The 15,652-nt window shown below is 39.2% G+C and overlaps 1 protein-coding gene across 12 annotated transcripts in view; it reads left to right on the top strand.

The window, feature by feature from the left end:
- Positions 1-15,652, top strand: part of LTBP1 (latent transforming growth factor beta binding protein 1) — a 419,515-nt gene that overhangs the window by 176,702 nt on the left and 227,161 nt on the right. The gene's annotated exons all lie outside the window — the stretch shown is intronic.

The following is a 15,652-nucleotide window of genomic DNA, read 5'->3' as shown; positions in this document are numbered from 1 at the left end:
AACATTTGTACCAGCTTGTCATATTCAGGTATATATAAATTTTCCAAGTGGAGGAGGAATAATGAATTTGTATATTGTTGGAAAAACCTCTTGGAACTAACATCACAGATGATGTGAAAATGATTTTGAGGGCAGCCACACAGTCCTCTTTAGCCTATGCAGTCCAGGAAAATAAAATAACTACCAAATGGGGAAGGATGAAGTTAGTGAGGAAGTTTGTTTGTGATTTATTTCCCAAAGTTATATCACAAAGAAAATGAGATGAGCCAGATGCCCTTCTATTGCCAACTTAATGTAATGCTCTCACCGATGCACTTATTAAAACTCAATTTTCTGTTGAGTTGAAGGGTATGGGTTTAAGGAATGGCTCAATGCTTGACTCCGTTATCTTGAATTTAGACTCATGCAATAATTACTGAAAAACTGGCATGACTGCAGTGTTGGCTTTTTGTAAGATTTGGTGGAAAAAAGAAAGAACTTTATGCAGTAATGAGAGATTTCTTCACTCTGAGACCAAACTTCAGATGCCCATCAGATTCAATAAAAATTTGTTCTGGATCATGGGGACTTTCTAAGCTTTCCTAGTACAAAAACTCAGCCTAATTTTCATCAGATTTTCCCTAGAAGAGGTAAAAGGGAAACTTGACATTAAAATCCTTTGCAGTGAGGAAAGCAGACCACTGCCCTTTTCCTGGCAAATTAGGAAAGTGCACTAGAACATACTTAAGTCTATTTAGCAAGATTATAATATGTCACTTTTTGCCACTGCATTGTCCCTTTCTAAAGGAAGGGTGATTTATGAGTTCTTTGGATCTTCTTGTATTAATAACATCTTGAGCCAGCTGTTTTATTGGGTGTACACACAGGGTAATTAGAAACATCTGAGAGTCCTATAATGTGCCCGGAAAACCATCATGCTGTATGGAAAAGAAAAAAATAATGTTCATGCCAAAGTTGTGTACTTGATAAATAGGTGCATTAGTATTAAACAGAATTTACTCTATTCTACCATTTTTTAAAAAGAAGCTAGGCTCTTCAGGCTGAAAATATTCTTTCGTTGAAATACACTCATTGCAGAAATCATAACCTTATTTGGTAAAAGACTCCTGACTGTGCTGTTCATACAGTAATTATCATTTCCCTTCTGTCAAACTTCATCATATTATAGACCATTTTCTGCCAGAAGAAGTATTTCTTCTTTTTACCTGGCAGTTACTTGAAAACCTTAGAATTCTGAGGGATCTCATTTAAGGAAATTAACTCTTAGAAACATACTGCACCAGGGACTAATAGTGCCCAATTTGCCTAATAGTCTATCCTAGAAATTGGGTTGGGATTCAAGAGTTCTGGGCTCTATTTTAGCTGGTTATTTGAAATCTGATCTCCAATGGTGGCTGAGTTTGAATATTTGGGTATGCAGCAATCACAGCAGCTAAGTCAGGGCCTGATTTAAATCAGGTCCTGTTCTCTCTTCCCTCAAGACAAAATCTAAGACAAGAAAACCTAACATTTGGTGGTGGCTGGTGAATGGTTCCTTTCATCTTCATTCACAAATAACAAGCCTGTATGAGAAGTCAGTGCTGAGTCAAACTGACATATCCCAGGCAGCTGTGGACAGGGCTCAAGTTGGAGGCCTCCGGTGTCTTTACAGCCTGTCTTGCTCTGCATGTCCCCACTGGGTGTGCCATTTTTATCCTTTTTGATCATTTCGAATGGGAGTTTTCATCGCTCACAAAAGCAGAATTGTAGCCAGTTGTCCATTTTGTTAGAGATTGGCGGTGACTTAATGAAGCCACTGGACGGAGAAGTGGATTCACCTGTGTGAAAATGTTTATGGTGGGAGGTGGGACCATCATTAGGAGCATTAAGCATTTTGAAAGTATTTTAGGCTGGTCTTTAAGAGAAGATACACTTGAATGATATCAAGTTGACTAAACCTGTCATAAGCCATCGTCCTTTCTGATAACATAAGATCTCTATTCTGAACTTTCCTATCCACAGTGCCTGGATTTGGACTTATGATCATGGTGCTTGAGAGCACTTTCAACACTGTAGAGAAGGTGAATTAATGCACAATGGTCAACATGAATTTATTAGCTAGGACAGTAGAGCTGAAACTCCCCTTTCTTTGTGCCACCAAAAGCCCGCCGTATTTCCTTCAGTGTGGCCTCTTCCTCTTTCCAGTGTCGTCTACGGACACATGGGTTCTGTGTCTTTGTCTCTGAGATCCTCTTATTTTAGGTACATCCAGCAGGCATAGCCTTAGCTGGGGGCTCCCTCAGTTTCCTTTCTTCCTCTGAAATATCTGGTTCGCATCCATAATGCAGATAGGAAGGGGAAAGTTGAGTTTGTCTAATGGTTCTCCACCAGGAGAAGTTTGGCTTCCCAGGAGAGACATTTGACAGGGTTACAAGACGTTTTTGGTTGTCCAGACTGGGAGGGGGAGGTATCCTGGCATGTAATGGGTAGAGACCAGAAATGCCACTAAGTAGCCTACAGGGCATAGGACAGTCCCCACAACGAAGAATTATTGGCCCCAAACGTCAACAGTGCCAAAGTTAAGAAGCTCTGCTGTAAGCATCACCTTTTTCCCCATTGGACAACATCTTGGACCCACACTCTGGTAATTTTGTCCGGGTCCCTCGAGAACCCTCCCTCTTAAATCTCCAGGTAGTTCTCTAGGTAAAACCTCCAGCATTCTGACACAAATGTTTGTGATGATTCTGGGCATCAAACTGACAGCTCTTTCAGCCCTCCTCATACATGTGTTCCCTAATAAACTGGACCCTGGCTTCTGTAGGCTTGATTTGCATTTGACTGTTTATATGAGATCTCGTTGGATTTTAGAGGGTGCAAGGATCGAGATGGTTTGGGATATCTCAGGATGACTCAACAAGTAGGATTGATTGGCCTTTATTATGAGGATTCTTTAGAAACTGAAGAAATAGCAAATGGGAAAACACTTAGCACAGGAGGCATTTTTTTAAAAAAGCACATCTCAGAAGTGATTGTATAATAGAAACCACTTTTCAACACTAACCATTGCTACTGTGGATACCCATTTGCAAAGTGTCTGTGCTATGGTTGTTGGGAAAGAAAAGAAAGCCAAGTGTGTTTATTTGAATGATAGCATCATCACATGTTCAAATAAACACAGCACCTTGGGAGGGTACAGGTTTGTTATTTCTAACCCAAATGTCTTTACACATGCCTTTTGAAGGGTCGTGTTGCCAAGTTTGAAAGAAAAAACTATCCAAGCATTAAAAGTCTGACATATTATTTAACTTGCTGAAAAAAGAAAAACTTCCATGGCCAAAACACTCTAGGTTAGCTGGATAATGAAGTATATATCACTTTTTTCAAGAGCTCACTTTTGGACGGATCAAGAGCACTAGGGAGCGAGTAAAGACGTTGCCTTCACCTGCCTATAACCTCTTATAGCAGTTTTCTATTATGTTTTGGTCATCTTGCCCAGGAAACTTGGAATTTTCACAGTTGATTCTTTGGTGCTTTTTCACTTGATTGAAATGCCTGTTCTTAATTCCGTCAATATAGCGGTGATATATTTTATTGCTTATCTTCATAAGACCCTAAACATATAATTCACGTGGCTGATTTTTTTCTGTTGTATCTTTCCTTCAGTTGTGGTAAAATATAACATTTACCATTTTAACCATTTTTAAGTGTATACTCCAGAGGCATTGAGTACATTGACAATGATGTACAGCCATGACCACTGTCCATTTCCAGAACTTTTCATTTTTGCAGAGACTCAATACCCATTCAACAATAGCTCCCCATCCCTCTCCCTCCTTGGTCCCTGATAACCTCTGTTCTATTTTCTGTCTCTATAAATTTGCCTATTCTAGGTATTTCATATAAGTGGAATCATACAACTTTTGTCTTTTTGTGTCTGGCTTATTTCACTTTGTGTAATGTTTTCAAGATTCCTCTATGTTGTGGTGTGTGTCAAAATTCCTTTTTTAAGGCTGAATAATTCTTTGTTGTATGTATATGCTACCTTTTGTTTATTCATTCATCTGTTGATGGACATTTAAGTTGTTTCCATCTACTGTGAAAAAGACTGCTATGAACACGGGTGTACAAGTGCTGTTGGAAGCCCGGCTTTCATTTCTTTGAGGTCTATATCTAGAAATGGAATTGCTGGATCATATGGTAATTCTGTTTACTTTTTGAGGAATTGTCAAACTGTTTTCCACAGTGGCAGCACCATTTCACATTCCTACCAGCAGCGCACTAAGGTTCTAATTTCTCCGTGTCCTCACCAGTACTTCCTTTGTTTTCCCCCCTTTGGTAATAGGATCCTAGTGGGTGCGAAATAGTATCTCATTGTGGTTTTGTGGTTTTTTTTCCAGAAAAATAACACACTATTTTTTATTATTTAAATGCTTAACACACCTCTGTAATACCTTTTAACCTACATTTTGGTTGCATGATTTGTGACAACAATTCTGCAATATCATTTTCTACAGAGAAAAGAGAAACATAATTAAGTCCTTTCTTTACCAGGGTTGATAAAAATTATACTTGATTATTGACAACATGTAAAGTATTGTTCATCTTTACAACTCTTTATTGGTGTTGTCATGTAAATTTTTGGAACTGCTACATTTATGAAAAAACTTTCTCATTTGAACTGTAGGATTTTGGGGCATTACAAATTTTTATTTACCATGAGTATTTTTAAATACTGTGTTTTTTTTTTTTTAACATCTTTATTAGAGTATAATTGCTTTACAATGGTGTGTCAGTTTCTGCTTAATAACAAAGTGAATCAGTTATACATATGTCCCCATATCTCTTCCCTCTTGCATCTCCCTCCCTCCCACCCTCCCTATCCCACCCCTCTAGGTGGTCACAAAGCACCGAGCTGATCTCCCTGTGCTATGTGGCTGCTTCCCACTGGCTATCTATGTTACTTTTGGTAGTGTATATATGTCCATCTCATTGTGGTTTTGATTTGTGATTCCCTAATTACTAATGATGTTGAACCTCTTCTCATGGGCTTATCACCCTTTTGTATATCTTCTTTGGAGAAACATTTATTCTAGTCCTTTGCCCAATTTTGAATTGGTTTGTTGTGGTAGATTTTTTAAAAACTGGGATTTCCACTTACCAAGTTAGGCGTTTAATTACAGTGTTATCTATGGCTGATATTAATTGTGAATCTTCTGGGAGACCTGAGTTCCTGTCCTGGTCCTGCCATTTGAAAAAGACTCATTTTTAAGTCTTAAGGTTTTCATCTGGAAAAGGAGGAGTTTAAGGAGTAAATGTTCAAGATCTTTTACAGCCCTAAAATGCTATTATCCTGTCTAATATAAAGCCCTTTCAGGAGAATGATTTTAGAAGTGTAAATGGAATTAGGCTATCTTTAGTATGTTTTATTCTGAAAATATTTACTATGATTTCCCAGTATGTACAGTGTGTTCCCTTTTGTACTTTTTTGGCTCCACTTTCCGCTTTAAATGAAAGGATGATTTTATACAAGTTTAGTAATATATTGTGTGGTGATATGTCGTTGGCCTGACAAGCTTGATCAGAATACTAGAGGCCTGAAACATTTGACAGACTTACAAACTCTGTATTTTTCTTGCCTAGTCATTTAGATCAGAGTGCTGAGAAGAGTTTGGCCAGAAACAGAACGCCTCCATGGTGGCCTGAAGGAAGCACAGCTTGTATGCAGTGAGATGCAAGGATGGAGTTGATGTGGGTTCGGCCACTCAGTTTATAAAGAGCTAATTTTTTTTTCTTTTTTCTTTTTTTGGTGGTGAGCACTGAAATGAAGGCCTGCATGCCTTAGAATGTGCTGGACCCCTTCTGCAAACTATAACAAATGTGTGGTTTAGGATTAAAAATAGGAGCTGTAAGGGTTTAAATCACCTTACAGGGAAGATAAAGTCAAAACCTAATTTTAAACTTAAGGAACATAGGTTTTATTGTAATTGAAGAGGTAGCTTTTCCATCTGACACATGTTTGAGTTCATTTATCTCTTGCCAATTCCCCGGGTTATCTCAATTTACTTGGATTAACAGCTCCTTGAATTTTTTTCTTCCTGTGGAATTAAAGAAAAAGCCAGATGCACAAGTGTTCTGCAACAGTCAAAATACAGAGTTTAACAGTTGCCTGTGCTGGAAATCCAACCTGCTCCGCACCCCTAGGGGCATCAGTGAGCTCCCTTTTCCTTCAGGAGATTGGCGGGTGGAGCGGGAGAGAGGTCGGGGTGTTTATTTGCAGCCCCTGTCATGAGGAGCTCTCTGCCAGGTCCTTATTTTTGCACTCCCAGGATACTATTCTCACTGTGGTTTTCCCAGAACTCAGCAGAGTTCCTATGTACCGATGTCAAGAATCTCTTTATTAGTCTTCAATTTTGCCCCACTTTAATGTTCCTCTTTTTCCTGGCAGTGTTTTGACTCATACTAAAATTAGTTAAAAGACCTGAAGGCAGATTTTTAAACAGTCGATTTGTATGGCATCTACTTTAAAAAATATGTATAATTAGCTTTTTTGATTACGTAATACATGGTACAAAACTTCAAAGACACAAGAAGGCCTACTCTAGAGTGAAAATGAAGTTCTCTTTTGTAGGGGCAAATACTCTTACCCATTTCTTGAGTATTCTTCTTGAATTTGAGTGTGGGAGCATATAACCTTGAAACTGCTAGAATATTTTATTTAGTATATTTCACTGTGCTTTGTTTACCTGGCAATTCATATCAGCACCAACAAATCTGCCTTGTTCTTTTTGATGACTGCATAATATTCCATGCTGGCATACACTATAATGTGTTTAACTAGACTGTATTGTTCAGCATTTGCCTTTGCAACTTTTTCTGTTATCATCCAAACTGCAGTGAATAATAAATTCTTAGTACACATGGGTGATTATCTGAGGATAAATTATTAGAAGCAAAATTGCTGCATCAAAGGGTATGTTCTGATTTAATTTTAACAGATATTTACCAAATCATCTGCTATAAAAGCTGAATCATTTGCATTCCCAATACTGAGAAATTAGGATTTAGAACCCTGATTTGCATCTCCCAATAAAGATAGTGTTTGTTTCATCATACTCTTTGCAATATAGATTATTAAGCATTTTGAACTCTGCAATTCTGATAGATAAGAGTTCTCATTTGTATTTTACTTGTGCATGAGAATGAGTCTCCTCATGTGTCTAAAATAGGGGTTCTCAACCTCAACATTATTCCCATTTGAGCTGGAAAATTCTTTGTTTCAAGGGACTGTCCTATGCCTTGTAGGATGTTTAGCAGCATCCTGGTCACTACACAGTAGATTCAAGTAGCATTCCCACCCCCACCCTGCACCCAAGTTGTGACAACTAAAAACGTCTCCAGTTGTTGGCAAATGCTCCTGTGGGCAAAGTCACCACTGGTTGAGAACCCACTGGTCTAAAAGTTTTTCTCCTTTGCCTGTTTTTCTTTTCCATTGGATTGTTGGTGTTTTAACTTGGCTTATGGTAGTTTTTGCTTTTTCTTTCTTTTTTGGCCATGCGGAAATTTTGAATTTTTATATAATCAGACTTACCAGTCTGTTTCTTACTACTTATGATTGGTAGAGAAATCTGTTTTTGTAAAATTAAATCAAATAAAGGTACCAAATTCATCTTCCTTTGATCTGCAGAGACACCTCTTCAATCTTAGACAGCAAACTCCATGGGAAATACCAGGGTAAGCCTTGAATTTTGTTGAGTGGCATATAAATATATTGAGTGGATTAGAAATCTTCACTTAACACTTCTTGAGTGCCTTCTGTGAGCCCAGCTCTGTTTTGGTCACCTTCCATGTATTACATTTTCATCTTAGAGCAGCCTGAGTCAGCAGGTTTTTATTATGAGTTTATAGGTGAGGAAACTCAGGAACAAGGGGGTTAAGTCACTTGCCCAAGACCGAGGAGCAAACAAGTAGCACAGCCAGACTTGAGACTCATATCCTTGAGAAGCCAGGGCCATGCTTCACCCTGCATGGTGGTGTCTTGGAGTCACCCCTCTGTGCCAGGATTGCCATGAAGCCTCAAGGGAATTTTGAGGGGAAAGAGTGCATTTGATGTGTCTGTGAGATCCATTTTCTTTCTACTGGGTTTGGATAGACCCACAGAATACTTCAATTAATTGCATCTGACTCAAGTCATTCACTCAGTCATCAGTCTTGGCCTGAGCTTTGTCACATCCGTGTGTGGATCTGACTTTCCTCATCTCTAGAACGGGAGGGATTAATACCCACCTCATAGAGTTGTTGTGAGGGTTAAATATGGAGCATGGTTTTTTAAAAAAAATGCTTTATGATCAGAACAATGTCCATATAATCAGGTGTTAGTTTTCTCATTAATTGCTTGATTATGACACCACATACATTTGATTACATCAAAATGCAATTCACTAAACTACAACACTGAACATATTTAAACATATTGTAAGATATAAGAGATTGGCATTAACAAAAGTAACCAATATATATTGAATAACTTGTGTACGTTGAAATTGACCAGACATCACAAATTAATGGCATTGCCTGGCACTTTAATCTTACATCATTTAGCTGCAGTTTCAAGTCTGATACAAAGAAATTATTTTCTCCTATATATAGCTTTAACTTTAGGAGAATCCAAAGAACTTTGATCCCATTTAATTTACTATTTGGGGTTTTCATAAAGAATTTAAACACTTCACAGTTCTGCAAATGGCAGATTTTTACACAGTTGATAGTCACTCCATTGGTGACTAAAGAGCAGATTTTTAAAAGTTGGACTCAGGGCATGCCTGGAAAGCACACGTTGATTTCCTTCCCTTCTGAAGTACTTGGACTTTGAAATATATAATTTAACTTTAAAATTACAGATGTTGAAAAATTTATAAGTCAAACATCAAAGGTGTTAGATTCCAGAGACTTATCGTTTGGGTTTATTTAAGATGTCATTAGTGCAAATAGAATTATCACGTGGCTAATACATGTATGGAAATGAAGAACTGTGAAGACGGTAAACAAGGAAGGAAGGAAACTGACATCTCACAGGTGTTATTTACCGTTAGTGTGTTTCTGAAAAGTCAAAATTTATGATCGTATGATTGTGCCAAATAATCTTGTGCTCATGAGGGATCATCATTTCTTGGAAATCTGTGGGGATTTGTTTCGTGAAGTGAATGCCAGACCCTTAGCACCGGGAGTGGCTTAGAGAACATCTAGTTCACCCTTTTCATTTTACACATCAGAAAATTGAGGCCCAGAGAGGGAAGGGGGGATGACCTTAAGGTCACAGCTAGTGGCAGAGCTCAGATTCAGACCCTGTCTTGTGATTCTCATTGCATTGCCAAATGAGATTGTTTCTGTAAGGTTATTGTATCTGGAGATTTCGTAAAGTGGCCTTTTGTTGGCCATTGCCCCTGTGTGGCGATTTCTAACTCAGCTTGAATGTACAAGAGTGGAGTATCCGAGAGGGATTCTGGTCCAGTCACTCCCTACCCAACCCATTCCCACCCAAATAAGGTGAGGGTGAGAGTCACTGGGTAATTGGGCAAAGATAGACTGACCATACTCAAAAAAACATCAATAAGACAGTATTCCTCAATCACTATGAACCTTTGCTCAACAAAAGAATGAGTAGGCTATGCTGAGTAAACTTTAGATAGAGTGATGTGTAGAATACCAAATTCAGATATCCAGGGATTAAGAATTAAAAATACAAGCAGTCATGCAGAAGGAACATCCCTGGGCATTGGCAGGCGGGTGCTCCAGTCCCAGCCACAGAAGGCTACTCCCCGCCCATAGCACCTTCTGCAGGGCTTGGTAAAGACTGGATGCCCCAGTTCTTTACCACTTTCTGGAATTAACCCAGAGAAGAAATCGAGAGAGGAAATTTCAGATGAGCTCAGGTCTGAGAGGCTTTTCCCTAGCTAATTCCTGGAGGGATCCTCAGTGACATTTTCTTAGCTCATTTAGGGCAAGTCGAGTAATAAAGTACTGATGATTCATGGACATTGTGGTTATCAAAGGAGACACCTTCTAGCCAGAAAATGAAAGATTTCTTTCCAGTGATTCACACGTATTACCCAGAACAGTTCGACTTCCTGGAATTTAAAGTATAAACTGAAGTCCCCTGGCAATAACTCTTAAACACCAGAAATCAATGCATCTTCCCTTCCTATCTCCTCCTCTTCCCTCTCTCCTACTCTATAACCCTGGTTCTTTTTTTTTTTTTTTTTTTTTCTGGACGGGGAGACCAAGCCATTATTATTGGAGAAGGTGGCATTTGAGCAAGCCCTTAAGAGTGTCTTTTTCAATAGACAGAAAATGAGAGAAAAGAGAGGAATTCATGGTAAAGTGTAGAGTCATAACAAAGGTATGGTGGTACCGATAACCCTGATGCTTCAAATGCATCATAGCGTACCGAAATGCTGGGTAACTGAAGACAAAGAACGATTGGTCTTCTTCAACATGGCAGAAACACAGCATGTACCTTTTTTCTTTTCTGCAGAATGATGACACATTTTTAGTTTAGCACATCATATAGTGAGACAGGAAACGCATTTGTTTGGAGAGCTCATTTAAGGTGAGATGAAAATGTCTATTGTGCTGCTTTGTCTCATGGCCAGACAGAATGCAATGAGATGGGAATGCAGGGGGCTTAGGGTCTGCTTAATCCTGGCCCTGAGCGTGCCTCTGTGAGTGAGGGAACAAAGCTGCAGCCTAGTAAGCTGTGGCCATAGTAGCAACAGCTGCACTTAGATTGGTTCCCTCCCCTTGGCCTTGACTGAGCCCTGCTAGTCTTCACAGAGAGGAGTAGCCTGCTGCCTCTGTGGCCTTCTGACTCAAGGGATTCCTATCGAAAATAATAGAAAATATGGGTCCCTCCAGGCTGCAGCTAAATTAATGATAATAGTCCCTCCGAAACTTGAGTACTTGCTGTAAAATCAAGGCTCGGCCAGTTCAGCAGCCACCTAACCAAGTTGTTGAGTTTGAGTTATCAAAAAAGCCACCACTGCCAGCATTTCCTGTCCGGCGCCTTTTAAAAGTAACATCACTAGTTCTATTGTTAAAGAATTTCTGTTCCTTATCTGTATCTTATTGTGTCTGATTATTCAAGTCTTCAAATAATACCTTTAAAAATAGGAACACCAGTGGTCGTGCTTGTTTGAAGGCCCCTACTGATGCTGCTTATTGACTCTGCCTCTTGGATTATGGGTTGGTCCAATTTAGGCTGCTTTAGCTTCCTGTGTGATAACTGGGTGGATTATTGAGGAAAAATTCCCAGAGTAAAACCATGGGGAAAGATCTGGTCCAGAGCTGGAAGGAAAGGAAAACTCATGTTTATTGAGTACCTTCGCTGTACCCATCATAGTTTTAGATATGTTCACATAAAATTTCTTTTCATCCTGAGAATAATAGGTATATTATTCCCATTTACTAATTAGAAAACAGAGGCCTAGCAGATTTAAGTAAAGTACTCGATCCAGAGAACTGTAATACTGAATCCAATTGTAAAAATAACTATTGTGGACGATTTCCATTTCTGTAGCCACATGGAGAAAATTTATTAGGGTATTGAGGAGACTGGCCCCTTTTAATTGTTGGTAGATGAATAGCGAAACTTGAAATTAATGGAATCCAAGTGCTTTGGAATTATTTTTGAGCAGGTCATTCATGTGGTTAGGGCAACACTACTTCCAAGGGAGTATTTTGATTGATTGTGTCAGCATTCTTGGGTGGCCCTCCCAAGAGCTTGAATGCCTGTGTAAGTTTGGTTTCCTCTAGCTAGCTTTTAAGCTTTTACAGATGAGGCACCACATCTTTATGATGTTTCTCTAATAATGATTAGTAAAGTAAATTGAAAAGTATGGGAATTCAGTACAGTGGGTTGACCTACTATAGAAATAGGCTTTTTCATCACTGTTGAGAATAACTACATATTGTAGACAAGCACACTATCAACTAGGTGTTTAGCCCTTGTGATTAGTAGCAACTACTCTGTCTCATTATTGATGATTGGAGTACTTTGGAATGGAAAGTAGATTTTACCCAACTCTACCTGTGACTGACCAGTGAAGTGTGTTAAGAAGGATTCAGAGTCTCTTTCTAGGCCCAGCAAGAGCCATGGTAGACAAGTAATTTTTGTTAAAGACAGGGGAGGAGAGAGTATAGCACCTACACTGCAGCTGCTGCTTCCATGGGTGTTTGCAGCAGCCCACTGGTCATAGCAATAATGACTGGGCCTTTCCATCCACTCCTGGCCTCTCTAAAATCTGCTGGGACAACGTGCACACTTTGGAGATAGATAGCGTTGTAGACTTTGAATATCGATTCTACCATTTTGGGAAGAAAACAAAATGTCTCAGAATCTGTTAACTCTTCTATAAGTTGGTATAAAATTATGTCATTCACAGAGTTGCTTGAAGGAGTAGCTGGGATAGTGAATATAGCACCCTGTAAAAGAGTGGAAGTCCAACAATTCTTAGTACCTTTCCTTTGTGTAGAGGCCATGTAGCCATTTCCTTATTGAAACTTTATTGTTCTTGCCTTCTGCAAACAAATATTTTCATATGGATAAGTAATGTCAAGAGTGGCATTAAAGCATTTTCAGATAGGTATGTTATTTCCATCACTTTTATATACTAAATATATTAGCTGAAAAGGGTTAATATATTTTAATTTATTAACAAATTAGGTGGAAACTTTTCAACAGGTTTATGTTGGGCACATTAAAGAACTTGCATCTTGGAATAAACATTCTGTTGATAACTTTACTGATGATCAGTTTTATAAAGTTTGAATCATTTGGTTAGTTACTGAATAATGTCTTCTGTACTTCTAGACAGTTCTCATTGAATTCTTTTTTTTTTTTTCCCTGTATCCTTCCTGGTTTTTGAATTGCTTCTTTCAGATGGGAATGGAGTGACTTGGTAGAAGTGAGCATGCTTGCTAGCGTTCTTTGATTGCCTTACAAGAGCCTGAAAAACACATGGTGAGGAACTTGTTAGACTCATCATTTTTAGGATAGAGTGACAGCCATATATAAATAACTTGTTTGGCTCAGAAAAGCAAATTTGAAGGGACACAGTAGTGTCTTTCTTATCTACCTTTTGTGGCTGAAGTGTTGAATTTAAGGTACTAGAAATAGAGGATGACATTTATCGATTGTGAATGTTTAGTAGACTTGCATTTGTTTGTATGTGTGTCAGTAGATTCATACATAATAAGTGAGCCTATATAAAGGTAGTGGCCAAATAACCTCTTAAAAATCAAATTGAGTTCTTCCTTAATCATCATTTTTCTTCTTGGCTTTAGGAATTCTGACTGGATATCGTGATCATATATCTAATAACTACTTGGAAAAGTCTATCAATCTCTGGTTTTCCCTTTTTCCCTGGGGTACGGGGCTATGAAAACCTGAATTTTCCATTTTGATAGTAAGAACTCTATGGTTTTATGCTAATGGTGAAAGCAGGAATTCTGTTCTAGCCTTCAAATCAAGTTTAAGCTTTCCTAATCTAGACCCCATTGATTACACATATATATGTTTTTTAAACACCAACTTTTATGGATTGGTGCTGTTATTATTATTTTTTTTAATTTTATTTATTTATTTTTTGACTGCGTTGGGTCTTCGTTGCTGCGCACGGGCTTTCTCTAGTTGCGGGGAGCGGGGGCTACTCTTTGTTGCGGTGCGCGGGCTTCTCATCGCGGTGGCTTCTCCTGTTGCGGAGCACGGGCTCTAGGCACGCGGGCTTAGTTGCTCCGCGGCATGTACACGTATTTTTGACAAGTAAGATTCAGTATCTTTTCTCTGCTTGGCTGTTGATCAGCGTGCTAACAGCTGGAGATCTAATCATAAATCACTCATAAAGATTATGAATAAGCTGTAAGTTTATCCACATGTATAGCCTTTCTCTTCCAGTGATAGATGCTTCATATTCAAAAATGAAATATTAATGAAGTATTTATGATATTTTATTGTAGTTTTCTTGCTTTTTTTAAAAAGAACAACAAAGTAAGCTAGCAGTTAATTGAATTTAGTAAGGAGAATCCAGAAGAGACCTGCCAGATACAGACAAAAGAGAAGGGCTTTGGTAAAGAGAGTGCGATAATGTTCATTTTAGACCTAAGAAATAGGAAGCTTTAAGAGCTTTAGATCATCTCTTAACACTGGAAATATGCCAGTACGTTAAAAATGACATAAAGAATACAAAATATGGCTTTTAAAGTATTCTGGATGTAATATTAAAAGTTTTAAAGACAATTTGAGGGTTGTGACTAAGGTAGCAGAAAAATCTTTCCAGCATTGCTGCTATCTATTTAGTGGGAAAAGCATTGGAAGCAGTCTAAAATACCATGGAATGCTAGCTGAAAACTATCACTTCACTTCAAATGTTACATATTTTGGTGTCATTTGGAATAAAAAGGAACATACAAAACTGTATTGGGAAAAACATTCCTTTTTTTTTTAAATTTTTATTTATTTATTTATTTATTTTTGGCTGTGCTGGGTCTTTGTTTCTGTGCAAGGGCTTTCTCTAGTTGCGGCAAGTGGGGGCCACTCTTCATCGCGGTGCGCGGGCCTCTCACTGTCGCGGCCTCTCTTGTGGCAAAGCACAGGCTCCAGACGTGCAGGCTCAGTAATTGTGGCTCACGGGCCCAGTTGCTCCACGGCATGTGGGATCTTCCCAGACCAGGGCTCGAACCCGTGTCCCCTGCATTGGCAGGCAGATTCTCAACCACTGCGCCACCAGGGAAGCCTGGGAAAAACATTCTTAATTGGTCCCTGTATCAACCCAGAGAGTTTAACTTTGGGTCTTCTGGCTTCTGTCAGAAGGCTGAAGAGCTGGCTCCACCGAGGTTCTTACAAATCACTGGCGTTTACTGGGTGCCTACTCAGGGCACTCCAGGTGCAGGGGAGGCAGGAGCACCTGAACCTCACGGAGGGTTACAGGAGGCCTCGCTGAAGGGGGGGACCTGGAGTGGGGCTGAGGCCCAGCAACTGAAGAAGAGGGAAGAGGAATTCTTCCAGAATCTAGCCAGAGGCATGACATGTGCATTGGCTTGGATTTGGGGGAGAGAGAGTGGTATGTTTCAGGACTCAGGTAGATCAGTTTTGTGGTCTAAAATGCCCGAGGCAGGACACGGTGGAGGTAAGACTGGTAGCACCTGGCATTTAATGCACTGTTACCATGAGCCAGGCCTTTGACGCTCCCTGCAAACCCCATGAGGCAGCCCATGGGCTTATTACCCAAATTCCATTAAGAAAACAGGATTTTTTTTTTTTTTTTAGGTGATAGAGTGCCATAGATATAGGGAAATGAGCTAATTAAGTATACATGTCAGAAAGTACATTCTAACCAGGGTATGGAGAGAACATATTGGAGAGAAGTAAGAAAGGAGGTGGGGAGGCTATCAAAACGGCTTTGCCATAGTCTGTGCAGGATACAATAGCCTGAACTTGGACAAAGGCATTGGGGAGTGGAAAGGAAGAAATAAACAGACATACTAGAGAGAGAGTCAGTAGAACTTGGTTACAGTCGACGTGCGTGTGTCGGGATGGTGAAGCGAGGCTCCAATGTTTGTGACTCCTAAGCAGTATTCTTTCATATTTAATAGATTATAGGACCATAAAAGTTTAGCACTG

The sequence above is a fragment of the Balaenoptera borealis genome, assembly GCF_965194805.1.
Source record: "Balaenoptera borealis genome assembly, chromosome: 15".
In the NCBI taxonomy this organism is placed as follows: Eukaryota; Metazoa; Chordata; class Mammalia; order Artiodactyla; family Balaenopteridae; genus Balaenoptera; species Balaenoptera borealis.
Note: the sequence above shows the minus strand (reverse complement) of the source record. Positions and strands in the feature narration are given on the sequence as shown.